The 21,432-nt window shown below is 40.4% G+C and overlaps 1 protein-coding gene across 1 annotated transcript in view; it reads left to right on the top strand.

Moving 5' to 3' along the window:
* The window catches only part of LOC136866330 (protein regulator of cytokinesis 1), a 168,377-nt gene that overhangs the window by 586 nt on the left and 146,359 nt on the right, over positions 1–21,432 (top strand). The gene's annotated exons all lie outside the window — the stretch shown is intronic.

The following is a 21,432-nucleotide window of genomic DNA, read 5'->3' as shown; positions in this document are numbered from 1 at the left end:
CGCACTTCCAATAATAAAAATTTGAAGTTCTCTGCTGTCAGATGTGTTTCATTACTTGTAAGTTCATGTACGTCCGGACTGGTTTAAGGAATATTCGAGACCCCCAATAACACACACACACACACACACACACACACACACACACACACACACACACAGACATGCAATTTTATCTCGGGTATATTTAACCTAATAGTTATTCACAAACTAAATTGTGTGCACAAAGTTCTTTTTATATCGGTAATTACCGCATTGGCATAAATTTCCTCAGCCAAACGGAAAGAAAAAATTTGAAAGCGGTCTAAACACTTCCTCAATATTTGAGGTAGATAATTGTTCTTAAAGATAACTTAAAAAGACTAGCTTTCTAAATCAAAATTACAACACAGTTCCAGCATTCAGAATTTGTTGACTAGAAAAGAAAGAACTAAGTCCTGTTTGGTCCTTCAATACAACTGCCTTGTCGATTAGCAATTCATCCCTGATATTAACGCTGAGGTATCATATGTGTTCGTCATATAACCTACCAAAATGTGTATAAGCGAGCCATCTGCAGTGGTGACTTCTCTCGCCATGAGGCATCCACTTCCGAGACAGATTAATTTGCTCTTCTGAGGATTACCGAGTGAGTTTGGCTGTGTGGTTAGGGGCGCACAGCTGTGAGCTTGCATTTGGGAGTAGTGATGGGATATTAGATTCATTTTACTGAATTGATTCATTTGATTCTGTTTAGGTTACTGAATCAATACAGTGAATCAATTCACGGCACAATAGAGTCACCATTCCTATTACGTCTGTGTACAGTAGTGTCAACTGATACGACAGCAGCAACAGTATTCAGTGCTCGCCGCTGTCATCTGGTCTTCATTCTATGAACTACTTCCCTGTGCGTCATTCAGCTTTCAGATTCAGGTTTCTCCTGCGGCCACATTTTACATTAAGTTTTAATGTTACAAAGTCATTCCACCATAGTGACAACTCAATGAAATGAAATGTCGTATGGCTTTTTAGTGCCAGGATATCCCAGGACGGGTTCGGCTCGCCAGGTGCAGGTCTTTCTATTTGACTCCCGTAGGTGACCTGCGCGTTGTGATGAGGATGAAATAATGATGAAGACAACACATACTCCCAGCCCCCGTGCCATTGGAATCAACCAATTAAGGTAAAAATCCCCGACCCGGCCAGGAATCGAACCCGGGACCCTCTGAACCGAAGGCCAGTACGCTGACCGTTCAGCCAACGAGTGGACTCCATGAAATAAGTATCTAGAATTAGATGAAAAATACGTGTACAATCATCGATGATCTGCATTGGTGCTGTCGCCCAGGTGGAATATTCCCTATCAACTGTTTGCCTAACACTTTCTAAGCGATTTCAAAGAACTTGGAAATTCCACTGTATTCACGGTTTTCTGATTAAACATATTTTTAGTTAAGTTATTGCATCAGACGTCTCACTTATTTATTATCTACGTACACCAGTGGTCTCAGTGATTCGATGATTGAAATATTATGCATTGATGCGACATATGAACTAGGATAATACCGAGCGGTTCTTCCCTATATAAAACAGAATTTTCATTGGTCATGAGCATTATTCATAGTCATAGGGTACGCTAAAGAGCCGAGTTGAATTAATTGACGAATGTCGACTAAGTTATAATTTATTCTAAGATTCATTAAACTAATAGAATAACTAGAATAACCTAATAGCTTACCTACTTACTAGCGACTTTGGAATTATGTTTCGACCACCTTTTGTAACACTGTAAATAAATCAAATTATTATTTACACATCCCTGTAAGAATAGGACAGTGAATGCAAGGGGGTGTTATTTTCAAGTGAGCTGAGAGCAAAAGTGTGTTATAGCGTACGATTGTTTAAGTGTGCTATGGCTCTGTATGTCTCACTACAGCGGAAGTTCGTCTCCCCGCCAATGACCAGTGTGCTGATAATAAACTGTGTGCGCACGTGTTGTCTCGCTGCTCCATAAGCGAGTCACTCAGCACTGTCTGTGAGTCAGCTGAATCTTATGCCGTGAGCTCGCTGTTCCTGTGACTCGATTCACTTGACGTCCGAATGAATCGATACACTGGTTCGAATCTTACTCAGTAGCCAACACTATTTGGGAGATAGTGGATTCAAACCTCAGTTGGTACTTGTAGACTACTGCTAGCTCCATCATGACTGAATATCAGTGTGCTTCAGGAACTTCATAATTAGAGAGCTCTTTTATTATATAATTGATTGCCAGATTAAAGAGAGATGGTGACAAATGACTTCCTTGGGGGACACCTCTTTTTAACTGGATTACATCTAGAAATACAGTACTACAGTTAAACTTCTATGACTTTTCAGTTTGGGGCAACCATTACACTAATCAAAGTTGTATTAATATGCATCCCCCAGTTATGAAGCAAAGCCTCTTTGGAGGTAAGAAACTGAGGTAGCTAAGTACCTTGTCTAAGACTCGTTCAATTTCCCGTACAATAATGAGAAAATCATAACAGGCATCCTGTTCTTTAAATTGTACATCAATTAGATATTACCGTTTCCGAACAGACAACTTTGAGAAATGACCTGGAAGCTGTAGCTATTCTTGTAAGGTTGCCTTTTACAACCACAATTTACAATGTGTATTGCCTGCCAAACTAGCCGTGTCGCCCAGATAGACTAGACAGTGTCTATTTTCCAATTATTCTTACTTCGTTGAATAAGCATGACAAGAGGGAATAATAGTTCCTGTCTAAGCCTGACAAGGATCCAAACCATTCAGGGAGTTATCACCAATTTAAAAATAGATATTTCTACGTTTCTATAGTTTCATAAACTGTTATTCTTTTATAGTTAGAGTATGCTTAAGTATAGAATTAAAGTGGAGTTATTTTATAGGCTGGTATCTTGCTTGATTTGTCATGAAATCCTTGTGTACTATACAGTATTTCTTTCCTCATATACATTGTACCAGTAACTATGGCACAGCAGCCAGGCAAGCTCTGACGTGGAAGAACTGACATGTCACCCTACTTCCAGCTTACATCAGGCTCTAAGTCACTCGGAACTATCTTATACATTATTTCAATATATCCTTAAAACTTAAATGGAATAAAATTTACAAAAGTAAAGTACAGTAACAAGTACATTAATGTAATACACAACAAAATAACCTTATAGCAATCCAATTGTGACAGTCTAATGGTTTGTAATTTATTAAAATCAATGGCTGATGCAATACAAATGCATGACGGCCTAAGCCACATGCTGTGTCCTTATCTTATTTGAGCGGAAAGCAGGCCGTGCACACTGAACTTCCATCTCAGCCAGACTGCCAAGGTGAGCTCTCCATAGAACATCTGTTAGCATGATGATTTGGCGAGCAAGAAGCAAAGTGTACGATCAGCGAGGTTAGACTGTGAAGTTTGTGGACTTCGAATTTTGTCGAATATACAACATTCGTAAGTGTTTGAATAATTTGTAAGGCAGTGTTTAGAGACTTGTGTTCTTGAATAGTGCCTTCTGGTAAAACTCTACCAGCAATTCTACACAGTTAAAAAAAAAAAAATTAGCGGAACATCTTTTTGAACATATGCCATACTCCACAAAACAATACCTCACACCCAGGTATATTACCAACAAAATCGATAAAAAAGAACATCAATGGATTTGCATTCATTTTGAGAACAGAAATGGAAATGTCCAAATAGGGTGAAAACAAAGTGATAACAGTCCCCCCAGGGTGGATTTTCATCAGTTGGAGAGATTCAGTATGGTGTACGTACTTCACGAGCATTTATCACAGCTTGGCAGCTATGTGGCATGCTCCATCGACAGAGGTCACGATGCGGTATCAGGCCCCATTCTTCAATGAGAGCCTGTTCGAGGTCTTGGAGAGTCCGTGGTGGAACAGGACGCCCAAGAACACATCTGTCAAGCCTATCCCACACATGCTTTATGGGATTAAGGTCGGGACTCCTCTTACTAGCCCAAGTCAAGGCTTGGAAGTGGAGGCCTCACCCAGACATGCTAGAGAGGCATCCATGGTTCCTCCACATGGGTGATACGGTGGTTCAGGTGAAGTGGGGCTGGTGATTGAGGTGAAGGCTCACTGCGGGGTGCTGGAACCAACACATCACTTTGCTCTACGTAGCCTGGATGAGCCGTGGGTTGGGAAAGGGGCAATCCCAAACTAGGGGGAAAGTCATGGCTGTGAACTCAGTCATGATAATGCCAAGTGGAGACCACGTGAGTAGGCCTGCAGAAGGCGGAACAAAAACCTGGCTAGGTTCGGGCTAGGGGCGGACCGCTGGATGGACGACTGAGGGGCGTGGTCACTGCTACGGAGAGCCTGAGGTATGGGAGGACAATGTCTGGCTGTATGCCTCACCATGGATGGTGAGAACGACACTCAGGACCCTAGAAGGGGCAAAAACCCTATGATTGATAGAAATATGGATGCTTATAAAGAACGAATTTCAAAAACTTCAACATCAAGGGAAGCCAAGGAAGCTCCAGTAGAGCAGATCCGGAAGCAAGCCCAAGATGAAAAGATGGAGACAGAGGTCTCAATTAGGCAGGACATCGCTGACTCAAAACAAGAAATGGCAACACAAGCTCCAGTAGAGCAGACTGCTACCACAAGCAAACCAGGAATGTCCGTAGAGACAGAACTGAAGATTTCTGTATCGAAAATCAACAGATTTTATATTGACAGACCACCTCACAACAGTGCATATTACAAGGAAAGGAAGAGAGTGAGGAAGGAAGCCAAAATAGCGGCTAGAACTTGAACGGAGAAGAAGCCAAGGAACAGGGATGGGCGAGAAGCTATCCCTCTGACAACGCCCAAAAGGCCAAGGTCGGGGGATACTACACCATCAAGTCGGCTACAAAACTGCCCGCCAAGAAACAGAAAGAAGAGATGGTCATGTCCTTTTTGAAAAGACTAACTTCAATTAAGTTAGCAATAATACCTAAAACATTTCCAGATGGGGAACTGAAGGAGGAAGACGTGAAGGAACTTTCATCTGCTCTGATAGCGCAAATTAGGGCCATTGACCTTAGATGTTTGGCCTCATTAAACAACAACAACAACAAGATAGCGCAAATGAAACCACTGTCGGACGGATGACTTCCAGGCTTTCTCGAGTCTCCAAGGCTGGGATGTGGAACAATGGTACTGATCTGTGCAAATCCAGAAACTAAAAGTTGGCTGGAACAGACAGTGGCCAATTGCAACCTTTGGAGGTGGCAGAAGCCAAGAAGGTGCTGAATACTACAAAGGTCATCACCAAGTTTCCTCCTTCATTTGATAAGATGAAGGTTGATGTGCTTGTCAGGATATATCAGCATGATACCAAACATCCGACGAAAGAGTGGGGAGTGCTGAATGCAACAACTATTGATGACACAGGAAGGACAATTGTTTTGGCCCTTAATGAAAGATTTCGAAGAGCTCAAGAAGAGAGGGCCTTAAGGTCAAGCTTGGACTTGGGCAGATCAAAGTAATTAAGGGAAAAACAAAACCTAGCATTGGCAAGGATGGTACTGAAAGTCTACAGACCAACCTACAACATAAAAAATCAGCTGTGGCCAATTTCGTCAGGAAGTTCAAGTCCGAGGCTATCGATGTGGCTCTTATACAACAGCCATGAGTAGTTAAGGGCAGAGTAGCAGGACTGATGGAATCTGGAGGTAAGCTCATGTACAATACTACATCGAATATGCCTAGAGCATGTTTATTTATGAGCAGAAAACTAAAATGCCTTCTGTTTCAGTAACATTGTTCAAAGGACTTAGTGGAAGCCAAGATAAAACTTGGAAATTGGGAAGGTCCCAGAGAAATAACCATAGGCTCTGCATACCTTCCATATGACTTAACTAATCTGCCCCATCAGAGGAAGTTGAGAACCTAATTTCCAATGCAAAGAGGAAAGGCAAACACTTAGTCCTTGGAGCAGATGCAAATTCACACCACACAGCATAGGGCAGCACAAACTGCAATGCAAGAGGTGAGTCTTTACTAGAGTTTATTATTGGAACTGAGTTGACGATACTAAACATAGGAACAAGCCTACATTTATAAATAAAAATCGTAGGGCGATAATAGGCATTACACTAACCACTACACATATTGCAAACTTTATTAAAGACTGGAAGGTGCTGCAGGCACCATCATTGGCAGACCACCAGCACATCCAATTTGCAATAGATGCGAGACTATGTGGGACTGAGATGTACAGAGACCCAAAATGAACTAACTGGGATAGATACAGAGAAGTTCTAGGGAAGGCTGTACAAAAAATTCCAACTTACATGAGAGGACAAAGAATTGGATGAGGCAGTGGAACTATTAGAAGAGGTCATTATAGACTCATTCCATGACAACTGTCCTCTCAAAGAAAAGAAAAACACCAAAAAAGTAAGGTGGTGGAACAACAAACTAGCCAAAATAAAAAAGGAAGTTAGGATGTTGTATAGAATATCATCTAGAAATGGTATGTGGGGGCATATATCATAGGAAACTGAGTATGACCTAGAGATGCGGAAGCAAAAAATAATCTTGGAGACTGTTCTGTGTGAAAGTGGAATCGCACACTGAAACAGCGAGGCTCCAGAAGGTTCTTAAATCAGGTGGGGACACTGGAGAAATCTCATGGGTCGTTTACTCAGGCGGGGAAGGACACGCTGAAGATGCTAATGGCGTGTCACTTTCCTGAGGCTGAGGAGATGACAGAAGATGTAAAATGGGCAATCGACACGTTTCACCCTATAAAGGCTCTGGGGCCAGATGAGATACTTCCGATACTCCTACAGGAAGGACGGGAGAATTGCCCTGACGGACCTCTTCAGAGCTAGTCTAGCTTTAGGGTACGTGCCAATATCATGGCCTGAAGCTAAAGCAGTATTCATACCTAAGCCTGGAAGAGCAAATTATGCCCAAGCATACAGAATATTATGTTTAAACTCCTTCATGCTGAAAGCAATGGAGAAAATTCTGGATAAATACAGTATATCAGAACGGTGCAACTGAATTCAACGTTACATGAAAATCAGTTTGCATATAGATCTGGCAGATCCACTGAAGTAGCACTCCAACAGTTGGTTTGTAAACTAGAGGAAAGCCTAGAATATAAAGAAATTGCAGTGGGGGCATTTCTAGATATAGAAGGAGCCTTCAGCAATACAACCTATGACTCTATGATCAAAGCATTGGAAACGAGCAAGGATTAAATCCAGGTTAGACGGAAGGAAGAAAAAGCAAGCCTGTTTGAAGAAATGCTGACGGTTAGGGCCACCGGAGGCTGTGCTCAGGGAGAAGTTCTTTCGCCTCTGCTGTGGAACCTCATGGTGAACAAAATCATAGCTATGCTAATGAACAAGGTTTCTATACACAAGGATACGCAGATGACCTAGTGATTGTGGTACAACGTAAGGTGATGAGCATTATCCAGGACCTCATGCAAAGATCACTCAAACTTGTGGAGAACTGGTGTCAGGAAGAACAATTATCAGTCACCCCGGACAAGAAGATAACTCTGGTCCCTTTTACAAGAAGGAGAAAATTAGAGGGAAGGAGATCACTGAAGCTCTCTGGGCAAGATAATTAAATATGGAAGAACAGGCACTGCACCTAGGTGTAGTGTTAGATAAAAATCTAACCTGGAATCCACATATAGAAAGGAACATAACCCGGGCCAAGAACTTACTGTATGCATGTGAAAGAGCCGTTGGAAAGACATGGGGCCTAAGACCATCAATGGTAATGTGGATATACACAATGATCATTAGACCGTTGATGGCCTATGCTGCAATCATCTGGTGGCAGAAAGTAAGTCAAGGAAACGTCGGCAATATATTGGATAGCCTACAGAGAATGGCATGCATAGCCATAACTGGGGCTATGAGAACTACACCGACAGAAGCCGTGAATACTTTAGTAGACCTCCCATTGCTATGCAATTTCATAAAAGGACAGGCTAGGATGAGTTCATATAGATTGGCACAATCAGAGTGCTGGAATGCACAAAGATCCAATCTAGGACACTGTAAAATTAAACAGAGTATTAACAGAGGAAATTCTACACATGCCTTCTGATCATATGATACCAAAGTACACCTTTGAAAAACCGTTTGAGACCCAGATAATAAAAAAAAAGAAGACTGGGATATCAACAAATGGAATACTGAAAAAGAAGATATAGTGTGGTGGACTGATGACTCAAGACTAGGGGTGGCACAGGAGGAGGGATCAACGGGGAAGACCTGAGAGATCAATCCAGATGAGCCTGGGCAGACACACTGCAGTTTTTCAAGCTGAAATGATAGCTGTCACAACATGTCGTCAAGAAAATTTGAAAATGAACTATAGGAATAAGAACATTTTCATTTTTACGGACAGCCAAGCAGCCATTAAGGCACTAAAGGCAGTCCGGATAATATCCAGAATTGTCTGGTATTGCCACTTACTTCTCCTGAAGCTTTCAAAGTACAACGTTGTCAAAATAATATGGATACCATGGCATGCAGGTATAGAAGGAAATGAAAAGGCAGGTAAACTGGCCAGGAAAGGGGCAGAAACACATTTTGTAGGCCCAGAACCTGTATGCTGGATTTCCTATGGACAAGCCCGACACTACATAGGAAAATGGGTACAAAAGAAACAAATGGAAAACAGGAAAAATACTCCAGGATGCAGGCTTGCAAAGGAACTGATAAAAGGACCAAACAAGAAGCATACTAAACAAACTCAGCAGAGAAAATATAAGATGAGTAGTAGGACTGTTGACAGGACACTGCCATCTGAAAAAGCACCTACAATAGAATTGGAGTAGTAAGAAACAACATATATAGGAAATGCAATGAAGCAGAGGAATCAGCTGAACACATACTTTTCGAATGTGAGGCGCTAGGTAGAATCAGACTCTCCACTCTAGGACTACCAGGTAAAGAGAGAAAAAATCCAAGAAGACTCAATAAGAACAACCTGCAGATTTGTGAAGGGAGCAGGTATATCTAGGAGGGAATGAAGGAAAAACATGGTAGCAAAAGATCTTAGAGGTCGACGCTAATTAGGAATTAATATTTAGAGGCCGCATGAAGAAAAGGAGGTCGGGACTCCTTGCTGGCCATTCCATCTCTTGAATGTCCAGTTCTCGCAAGGCAGCTCTGGTGATGCGTGCTACATGAGCCCTGTCGTTGTGCATGAGTACGAATTCAGGGCCAACACTGTCTGCAGCAACCAACACGTGCTGTAGCAGTATCTGCTCGATAAACCACGCAGCGGTAAGATTACCACGAATGTTGACAAGATCCGTACGGCCATTGATACTGATGCCACCCCACACCATCACAGAACCTTGTCCGAATCGGTCGCCTACCTGGACAACATTTGGCATGTACTGCACACCACGGCGTCTCCATACGTGTTGACGTCCATCACGCTGTGTCAGGGAAATCTGGACTAGTCTGTGAACAACATAGGTCTCCATTGGTGAAGCTGCCAGTTGACGTGGGTACGGGCAAACAGAAGGCGAGCTGCGCAGTGTTGCTGCGTTAAACAGGGCACTCGAACAGGACATCTGGGTCATACGGACACTGTTCTTAACCTGTTCCGTAATGTCTGGTCAGACACCCTGACTGCAGTGACCCTTCTGAGGTCTTGTTGCAGTTCTCTGGCAGTTGCTGAATGACGCCGCAACGCATATATGGTCAGATATCGCTCATCCTGTGGGGTTGTCATGCGTCCATGACCTTGTCCAACCTCCTTGTGAACTGGCCTATCTCATTGTAGTGATTCCACGAGTGTTGATTAACTAACAGAGAGACATTGAGATCCACAGCAACACGATGAAAAGTCCATCCTTCCTGAATCAAAGTGAGAGCCCTTACGACTTGAACCTCGTTAAGATGTTTCATGGGATGTGCTGGTTTACAAGGTGCGTTCCATAAATAACGCGACCAAATTCATAAAAAATCATTTATTGAAGATATTCGTACAAATAATAATAAATCTTCAAAATAGCACCCTTCTGGAGGCGGTGTTTCCATGCCTGGAAGGCCTTTTCCGGAATGTCCTTTAGAGCCGATGTAACATGCTCCTGGATTCTTTCAATCGTGTCCCAATGTTTTCCTTTCACGACTCCTTTTAACCGAGGAAACAAAAAGTCAGCGGGAGCCAGGTCAGGACTGTAGGGAGGCTGGGGAACCACTGGGGTGTAGGTCCTGGCCAGGAAGTCGTTGACAATGAAGGCGCTGTTACTCAGCGCGTTGTCGTGATGAACTTTCCAAGTGTCCTTGATGTCGCTTCGGCAGCGCGAGACCCTCCTTTTCAGTCTTTTGAGCACTTCCAAGTAGAAAGCTGACTTCACTGTAGTCCCGGTAGGTACGAATTTGTGGTGGACAATGCCTCTGACGTCAAAGAAGACAATGAGCATGGTTTTGATCCTGGACTTGCTCATGCCTGCCTTCTTGGGATGGGGCAACGATGGGGTGTGCCACTCTGAACTCTGCCATTTTGTCTCAGGGTCGTACTAAAAAATCCATGTCTCATCACCAGTGATAACTGAGTTTAAAAAGTTAGGATCATTTTCACACATTTCCAACATTTCTTGGCACCAAAGCACTCGCGTGTCCTTTTGTTCGTTGGTCAACACTTTTGGGACGAGTTTGGCACACACCTTTCTCATGTTCAAATCTTCGGTCACAATGCGGAAAACTGTTGTTTTTGCCATGTTTGGATTTTGTGCTATCAATTGAAGGCTCAGCCGTCTGTCAGAGTTCAAACAATCGCGCACACGCGTCACATTTTCGTCGACTCGTGAGGTTGCTGGCTGTCCACTGCGAGGTTCGTCGGTGATATCTTCTCGGCCCTCCATGAACGACTTGTGCCATCGGACAACTTGAGATTTGGACAAGCAATCAGTCCCAAAGGCCTGCTGAAGTAATGGAAACGTTTCAGTGGCGGACTTCCCAAGTGTAACGCAAAATTTGATAGCGTACCGTTGCTCTACAGAACAATCCATTGTGCCGTGTTACATGAACTTAAAAAGGGCTTGACGGAAACGCACGTCCTGACTCTCCGGCAGCTCGCTGCCGAATGAGACAAAGAGCGTTTGAAGCTAACACCCCCCTCCACCTAGCCCAGCAGGTTAGAACACACTGCGGTGTACAGTTGCGTCAGAAAAAAATTGGTCGCATTACTTATGGAACGCACGTTGTATGTACAATGTGCTCAAATAACCACAGTAGTCTGTGTACCTCACGACACACAGACGCCCCACTATTCACTTTTTTTGAGGGGTCACCTGACAGTTTAATGCATGGCTATGCCTTCAGATGGAGTATAACTTGGATTTGACATATTTGACATACCCTGAGTAGCTAAGGTCTCAAAGTAAGCTGTACAACCATTGGAACTCCATCTATAGTTGGGGACAAAACATGACGGCCTCAGTTCCTAGAAGCGAGCTGGAAGCCAGTAGTCAATCACACCCTGCACCCTGCTGAGTTAACGAGTTCTAAGTGATCCTTGTTTGCTTTGGAGAGGCTGCCAAACCACTTTCTTCCTCACTATCTGTAGTATTTACCCTTTCTTCGTGTAGAGTGCAGTAGCCGATTTGGCAACTCTGGCTGTAGTCAAGGTAGTAAATCCTATAAGTCGCTAATGGACACCGAGCTGCCGCTGGAAATTAGTGGTGTGAGGCGAGGTCGTCATGATTTGTCCTGAACTATACCAAATTAACGTTCACATACCAGAAGTTACAAATCATGTTCCCCTAATTTTTTGAACTGTGTATTTAAAGACTTGTTTTCTTTTGTGCCAAGTGATAAAATATTCCCAATATTAACATTTAAAGACTTGTATTTTCTTCTGTGCCAAATGATAGAATAATTTCGGCATTAACATTTAAAGACTTGTGTTTTTGCAGAACTGTGTAGTGTGTTTGAATAATTCCGTGGACAGTGTTAAAACCTCTACGTGCTCGTAACTTGAACTGTGTAAATTTTGAAGAATTAAATACCAGTAACTTTCATAAAGTGCTAGAGAGCAGTGCGACTTCCATAAGCTTTAAAATATTTTGTGAAACAATTTTAGTGTGTTTAAACTTCTCAACTAACAACATAGTTTCAATTGTGGACTCTTCCAAGTGAGATGAGTGAAATAAAAACATGAATAGGTTGTGACATTACATTAGATAATATTAATATATTAATTTACTCATGGGCTCATCCAAGTGAGACAAGTAATGAATTATCCAAGTATAAATTTTGTAGTAAATCGTAGACTACACATAATAGCTTGGTGCTAGGTTCAAACAAAGTTAGTATGATAAATAGATCTTCAATATCTGACCTTCCTTCAAGAGACAATGGCCGAAGTCACCCCGTAACTTCTCCTAGGACATAGGGAGTGGATCTTCCACAACTTAATGGTGCCTATGGTGTATGGAAATAGGTGAATAGAATTTCATGATATCCATGGCAAATGGAGATTGCCGTCATGGTACCTATGTTGAATGGAGAATGGAACGTGGTGAATGAGTATGTGAGAGTTTGTGTCTCACTGCAGCAGAAACCCACATGAAGATTTACTGTTTTAGGTGCATTGAAGTTCGTTTTGAACTTTGTTTGAAAAGAAATGGCTATTTAAACTGAGCTGCTCTTATGCTCTTTAAGTAACACATTACCCTACTGCAGCTGTGCACAGGGCACAAGCCCCTTTAGTAGCATGCCATGTGTGCATCCACCTACCTGGCCCTCAAAGTGCACCGGCATTAATCTCTAGATAGTATCGGGTCAATGGGCTGCATGGTATTATAAAACTTACGCGCAAAAGGGCAGTAGGTGGGATAACAGCTAGCTACAATGAATGAGAATTAATTTTTGGTAAATCACAAGTTTATTACTCTAGGTGTTTATGAAGAATGACACAAATAAACCCTAAATGAATACGAATGAATAACAGTTACGACACTGAATGAAGTGAGAATTGTTTTATCTTTGTTTTGAGGATGAGACGTAGTACAACTATTTCAGAAATGTCTATCATGAACTGAAGCATGTAGAAAAACAAATCACTCAGGCTATCCCTTTTGCACTGGGATGATATTACAAATAATAAAACACAAGTCTGAGTGAAGCCTGATATATCTAGCATGTTATGCTATGGAATACACTACACAACTCCTAAATAAACAACATCCAATCACCAAATGCCGTAGGTCACAAATGAATCCAAGATATATGAACAAGTGAAACAGATGACTGCTAGACCAAAATCATTATTCAAGAGCACATTAATCACTCGCAAAACAAAAATACAAGGGAAAATATATACAATGAGTAGAGGTTGTTACAGGGCATATGCAGGTGGTTACATGGCATACCCCATCAAATGCCATTCAGGTTCGAACACGCCGTCTCTGGTGATCAAATATGGGGCTAAGATTCCTGCTAATAAAATTTTAAAGGGACTAACTACCTGTCTGGCTATCCAGTCTACAATTAATTAAGCTGAGGAAAATGCATTCTACAATGTATGTTCTAAATGTTGCTTTTCTGTTATCACGTAAACGTGGTCCCTTGCCATGTCATGCTTCACAAAAATACTCATTCCTCCCTAAAGGGGAACAAAAGGGGGGAGGGGTCTTTCTGCTGCATGAATTGGCATTCCATAGCTGCGTTATTCACTGCTCTTTTGTGGAGAACCGAGCTCGATAGCTGCAGTCGCTTAATTGCAACCAGTATCCACTATTCGGGAGATAGCGGGTTCAAAAACCCCATTGTTGGCAGCCCTGAAGATGGTTTTCTGTCGTTTCCCATTTTCACACCAGGCAAATGCTGGGGCTGTACTTTACTTAAGGCCACTCCCGATTCCTATCCACTCCTAGCTCTTTCCTGTCCCATCGTCGCCATAAGACCTATATGTTGATTCCCATAGGGAATCTGAAATATTTGTCCCGAATGAGTAAATTTATAATACTAATATAAATGGTCCGTTATTGGACATTATAAATTTTCCAGTTAACTCATTCCTGGTTGCCAGCGTTTCGCCCCCGTAGGCTGGCACACGGGGGCGAAACACTGGCAACCAGGAATGAGTTAGCTGGAAGACCTATCTGTGGAGAATTTGTCCCCTTCTTAACAAATACCTCTTTAAATCTCGTATTACTCTTTTTTGGGATTTCACTCATGTAACACAATTAACTCACCCTTATTCGGTGAGGTAACACACAATTCATCAATTACTCAATTCAATGAGGCATTCAGTATCTCGATTCACTACATGGCGTTCATATTCTACACCAGAAGTCTTGGCTTCATAAACTTACAACATCATAGACAAATTCCACTCCTCTGGCAACAACCTACCAGGTGTATGCTTAAGTTTTTGCCGGTTTTTGTGGTTAAAAAACACTATTTTTAAAGGGAAATTCATTTTTTGTTTATTCAAAATATTGGCCATCAGCTTCTACACACCTTGTCCATCTTTCAGGCAAGTTATGAATACCATGCCAGAAAAACTGCTCGCCTCTTGCTGCAAACCATTCGTCAAGCCATTTTCCAACTTCCTTGAAATTGGTGAAGTGCTGCTCTGCGAGCGCGTGCCCCATTGATACGAAGAGTTGATGGTGAGATGGGCCAGGTCGGGGAAATACAGTGGGTGAGGATGGATGTCCTGTCCAAGCGATTTCAAGGTGTCTTTCACTGGTTTTGCTGTGTGAGACGGCGCATTGTCATGTAACAAAATCACTTTGCTGTGTCTTCTGGCCCATTCTGGTTGTCTTTTGATCAATGCATGATTTAAATTAATCATTTGTTAGTGATAGCATTGAGTTTGAGTTGGGTTATCATCCAGTAATGCCTGCAATTGCTCGTTTTTGCACTTTTGTGGTCTACCAGAGCACACCGTCTTTCACATTGAAATCACCCTTTTTAAATTGTCAAAACCATGTCTTGCATGTTCTAATCAATGGAGCATGTTGTCCATATGTTTCTACCAGCAAACAATGACTTTCCACAGCCTTTTCCGTTTGATGAAATAAGAAAAGCAATGTGTGCCACAGATGTTCTTTTTCAGGCACAAACATAGACATGACCCCTGAACGATACAACACAGACGCTAGTGTTTGGCAGATTCAACTTGTGTGTGTTGGTAGGTTAATGTCAGGCGAGGAAACTGACATGTGTCAAATTGATACGCTACATACTGTTCTCTGGTGCCATCTCTTAATGAAATCAGAAAAGACTTATGCATACACCTTGTAAATCTTCCTCTACAACTCTTGTATGAAAAAAGAAAATGGGGTGACCCAAAGAAAACAAATTGTTCGATAGCATAATACCACTCCTATGTGATAACCTAATTCCTTTTTTGCAGCTAATTCTTGACCAATACAGAAACAATTGAGGTCACACACAAACAAAATCTAAAATTCAAATAAAACAGGGGCCTATCTATTATTAAAGGGAGGGTTGTTTGTTCAAAGCTCTTAAAAGTCTCATCTCTGCCAGCTGTCCAAAATGACTATTCTATAATAAGTATAATTCACATGCATGACTAAGTCATTAGGTTGAGTACCATTCCATCCCAGATAAACATTATCTTGAAAAACTACCGACATTCACCTTTATGAATCAAAGTCTAACAACCAGATATATCCAGTTAAAAAAAAAAAAACCTCCCATAAAAATCTACTAGTAATTACACAAATCTAAATCACTCAGACTTGACATTACACCTACTTGTGCCAAAAAATTATTTAAGCACATATACTCTAAAACCTATCAATTATTATTTTACAAATAAATTAATTTTAAATGGAAATTCCGTAATGCTAATAAATACAGGAGATTGTTCAGGATCTGTGGGGACGATGTTTGAAGGCTAATTAGTGTTAAAGTATCTAGTTTTAAGTGTTCAGTAAAATGCTCCAAGATAGCGCCACCATTCAATTCTTTTTACTATCTCGATATCTTTTCCTCATAGTAAAAGAGAACAATAACCTCAAGCTAGTTATCATAGTTAATGGTAGGAGCCAACGTTTGCAATTAAAGGACATTTGGTTAGTTCCTAGGATTGCTAGAAATTATTTCTCTCCATTATCTGCACATAAGAATCCAAATAGCAAATTCAAGTCAACAGCCACCTCCTGTTCCCTTTCAGTAAATGATGCTCCAGTGCTTGTGGGTACTCGAGAGAAGAATGGAACCTTATATAAGGCAGAAATTAAGACTATTAGTCTGAGTAGCAGTTCTAGTACAGTATTAACATTGTAGAATCAAAGGATCCACTGATGTTTCATGAGAGATGGAGCCACAAAGATAAGTCATCTAAATGAAAAGCTTGAACACGAGTTAGGTTTTAAAGTCAAGCTAGATTATAAAATTTGTGAACCGTGCATTTATGGCAAGTCTCGTCGACTGGTTTTTGGTACTAGAAGAAAAGTTTTGAAACCAGGAAAACTGATGTCTGTGGACCTTTTGCTGAGTCATTTCAGAAAAAGCATTATTTAGTTGTATTTAAAGATAGTTATACTAAATTTCAGTATAGTTTTGTCATTAAAGAAAATTCAGATGTCAAAATTGTTTTAGAATAAATGCTCGCTCATGCAGGGAAACAAGGTCACAACATCAAAGAGCTTTTAAACGACATTGGTGGAGAGTTATAAATTTCATTGTTAGGTCTGTATTGAGCAACATATACCGTCCTGAAAGAATGTTTCTTGAGGGTCCACCTTTTCAATACATTGTTTTTTATTACTTTACATAAATATTGTTACATCATTAATATGTCTTAAGCGGAACATGTTTTGCCTATTTTTTAGGCATCTTCAGCTGCTGTTCCTAATATCCAAGATCAAAATTACTAGGATCCTAGGCTTTATGGTAAAATGCTTAAAATAGTTGGGCTAACATGAATTACTCTAATAAATTATGGTTACACATACTATACATGAAAAACATCCGGCTAACATGAATTGCTGTGTCTAAAATGTTGTGCTTACAGATAACTACACATCTTATAAAAAAAATTGACATGATTTTTACACTTTAAAACTCTATTATATATTAGTTCATTCCAGTGTTGCTTATAATGACGTTTGGCTGGCATGGGTTGTTCAGTCTGTAATGTCCAACGTGTGTGCAACCAATGGGAACTTCACTGACTTAATTGTCACTGTTTTTTGCAATGTTAATTTTTGAGATAAAAATTCCATTGTAGTTTTGTGGGATGTTGATGTGGTCAGTTATCTGATTGTTCTTCTTTGTTGCCTTATGATGATTAAAATTAGGTTAAACAGGGCTGTCTGCTGTTGTGTAGGTCAGAAGAGGGGACTTCTCAGGATCGTTCTTTCAGTTGTTGTGGACCTTATTGCTTATTAAAGGGCTGAGAGTTGTGGATTGGGAGTCTGTAATGAGAAAAGTGTCTTAGTAGTGAAGTTTGTGTGAATAAGGTATAAAATGGGGATGTTCAGCGGAATCTTACCCCCTCACTTCTCTTGCACCTGGATTGCTCCTGTGACACTTTGACTGGCAGTGGCTAATGTTATGTGCCTCGTGTTGTATCCGTGAGTGTTGCATAGAGGGGTGCAGGTTGGGGAGATGGGCGGAAGGGGCATTAGCTGTTGTCAGAGAATAGGGTTCTGTCTGTGGGCGGAACTTTCACATGTGGAGATTTATTAATGTTTTGGAACATGTTCTCTTTTACGTTGAATATTTTAAATAAACATGAGAACTGGTCATGAAGAGGTTTTTTTAGCCTCTGTAAAGTCATTTAAATTACAGTTTCTGTTGAAAAACTGGTCTGTGAAAATGTAAATGTTTTCGAACTCTTTCATCAATTTGCCTTTTTTTCTTCTTTTCATTCTCCTTGGTATGGTTAAATCTTGTTCTGTGGTTTTGTAGGTGTCCCGTCTCTTTCATATGGACGCTCATTGCCGAGAATTTATGCTGTTTGCATTAAAGAGTTCTAAGTATCTAGTTGAGAAACTTCTTCCTGTTTGCCCAATGTATGAAACAAAACATTGGACACAGATGAGTTTATAGATCCTGGATCCTGAGTATTGGTCTTTGTTGGAGTTCACACTGTTATGATTTAGGAACATGCCTTTGTTGGTATTGTGTTTAAAAGAAATTCTGAAGTTGTGTTTCTTAAACAGGTTGGTAATTTGACATATGTTGGGATTGCTGTAAGTAAAAGTGTCAAATTTGGACTTTTTGTTTTTCTGGAATTAATTTTGAAATTTATCTATTTCTAATTTTTCTTATCTGATTGACCATTTTGATGTTAAACCTCTTGAACTTGGCCATGTTCCATATATACTGTAATTCTTTGTTGAGGTCTTTGGGTGTGAGGGGTATTTTGAATGCTCGATGTATTAGACTGTGTTTTGAATTTTGGTATGTAATGAGTTGTTCTTGATTGTGTTTGATGAAAACTTTTTTTTCCCTATAAATATGGTATTCGAAGCAACTTAACTAAACATGGCCATCTCAGCGTAATGGAAATTGATGATTCATCAACATCTTACATTTTGTCCTTGACAACAATCAAGAAAATATATTGTCAGTAAGGTTTATCAAAAGGAGATCCAGTATCAGGCATTTTAGCAGACATTTACCTTGACTGCTTAGAACACACACAAATCATAATGAAAATACAAGGTTTACATCTATGGATGTGCTATGTTTGACACTTCATCATCATAGACCAACGTTTCAACAATAGTATGAACATTTTGCAATACCTGCATTCGTTACATCAAAATATAAAATTCACAGCAGAAGATGAAACCAATAATTCTATAAACTTGTTAGATATCACCATCGCACAAAAAGATGACAGCTTTGAATACCATATTTATAGAAAGCCTATGTTTTCACCAAACACAATTAAGAACAACTCATTACATCCCAAAGTTCAAAAACGTTCAGCCTACTACAGTCTAATACATCGAGCGTTTAAAATACCCCTCACACCTAAAGACGTCAACAAAGAATTACAGTATATATGGAACATGGCCCAGTTCAAGAGATTTAACATCAATATGGTCAATCAGATAAGAAAAAATTAAAAATATACAAATTTCAAAATTAATTTCAGAAATACAAAAAAAGTCAAAATTTGCCTCTTTTACTTACAACAATCCAAACATGTCAAATTACCAAGCTGTTTTAGAAACATGACTTCAGAATTTCTTTTAAAACACAAAATACCAACCAAGGCATGTTTCTAAATCACAACTGTGTGAACTCCAACAAAGACCAATACTCAGGATCCAGGATCTATAAACTCACCTGTGCCCAATGTTTTGTTTCGTACATTGGGCAAACAGAAAGAAGTATCTCAACTAGATACTTCACTTTAATGCAAACAAACGCCATAAATTCTCGGCAATGAGTGTCCATATGAAAGAAACAGGACATGCCTACACAACCATAGAACAAGATTTAACTAAACTAAAAGAATGAAAAGGTAAATTGATGAACAGCCAATGCCCCTTCCGCCCATCCCTCCCCAACCCACACCCCTCTGCGCAACACACATGGATACAACATGAGGCGCATAGCATTAGCCACTGCCAGTTGGACAGAAGGTGTCTCAGGAGCAAGCCAGCTGCAAGAGAAGCGAGAGTTGAATAAGATTCTGCTTAACATCTCCATTTTATTCCTTATTCACACAAACTTCATAACTAAGACACTTTTCTCATTACAGACTCTCAATCCACCACTCTCAGCCCTTTAATGAGCAATACGCTCCACAACAACTGAAAGAACAATCCTGAGAAGTCCCCTCTTCTGACCTACACAACAGCAGGCATCCCTGTTTTTCCTAATTTTAATCATCAAAAGGCAACAAAGAAGAAAAACAATCAGATAACTGACCACATCAACATCCCACGAAACTACAATGGAATTTTTATCTCAAACGAACATCGCAAAAAAAAAAAAGTGACAATTAAGTCAGTGAAGTTTCCATTGATTGTGCACACGTTAGACATTATAGACTGAACAACCCATGCCAACGTCATAAGTAACATTGGAATGAACTAATATATAATCGAGTTTAGTGTAACAATCAAGTCAATGATGTTTTTATAAAATGTATTGTAATCTGTAAGCACACCTTTTTAGTCCGAGCAATTCATGTTAGCCCAACTATTTTTGGGCATTTTATCATATACAAAGCCTAGGTTCCTAGCAATTTTGATCTTAGATATTAGGAACAGCAGCTGAAGATTCCAAAATAAATAGGCAAAACATGTCCTACTTGACACTTTCCCTTGTTAAATAAAATTCAAATAAAATGCAAACTCTAATTAAATACATAAAAGAAAATTATAAAACTAAAGAAACGCACTCTCTACGAGTCCCATTTTGTCACACAAAATCTGCAAATTGGAGGCGGCTAGTGGCTTGGTCACGCCATGATATTTGCAACTTGATGCTCTGAAGTAACTTTATCAACAGTCAATCTACCTTTTGCTACATGCTCTCAAATGAAGTGCTTTCGTTGGAAATGCTTGGTTCTACGACAATTTACTGGATTTTCTGCAAGTCTGACATCAGCAGCATTGTCTATCTGTAGAATTGGAACGTTTTCAATTTGCTCATTTGGCTCAAACGACTAAGCCAAATTATTTCTTTTGAGGCTTCACTTACAGTGACAACTTCTGCTTCTGTGGTAGAAATAGTAACTGATTCCTGATGTTGACTGAGCCATGAAACAGCAGTGCATGCATAAGTTATTACAACACCTGTTGTTGATCTGCCTGTTTTGACGCATCTGCCAAAATCTGCATCAGAATTACAGTCAAGAATATCTTTCTCTGCACTGTGCTGATATAGAAGTCCATAATTGAGGGTGCCTGCATTATATCTGAAAACTCTTAAGTCTGGCAATATTTTCGGCAGTAGGATTTTCAAGAGATCTAGATAGAAATTTGAATAGGATAAATCAGGTCTAGAGCCTAACATCAGATACAGTAAAGAACCTATTGCTTGGCAATATGGAAAGTGATGTGCTCTTTCTGCTCTTTTCTCTGAAATCAAACACTGTAGACTCTGAAGCATCAGCGAAGAAACTGATTTACAGCCAACAAATTGGAAATGTTCACGTATTTTCTATGGGTAGGAATTTTGACACAGTTTTATATCATTCAACTGTTTCTCAATTTCCAGACCTAAAAAAATATGACATCTTCGGGTGTAATCTTGTACTCGGCTTGAAGGTGATCTAAAAACTTCTCAGTTCTGCTCTACTGGCAGGTGGTATGCTGCCATCATCTGCATCAGGACCTCTCAGGGCGCATGCGCCTGGTGCATGCACGGTGCAAAAGACGACTTCGCTTGGCTGACCAGAGTGCAGACCCCCACTCCTCGATTTGGAGCAATAGCGCTGTCTCCCTCTTTCCTCATGCCTGTCTCGCT

Source organism: Anabrus simplex, chromosome 3 (genome assembly GCF_040414725.1).
Source record: "Anabrus simplex isolate iqAnaSimp1 chromosome 3, ASM4041472v1, whole genome shotgun sequence".
Lineage (NCBI taxonomy): Eukaryota > Metazoa > Arthropoda > Insecta > Orthoptera > Tettigoniidae > Anabrus > Anabrus simplex.
This window is presented reverse-complemented; position numbering and strand designations above follow the sequence as displayed.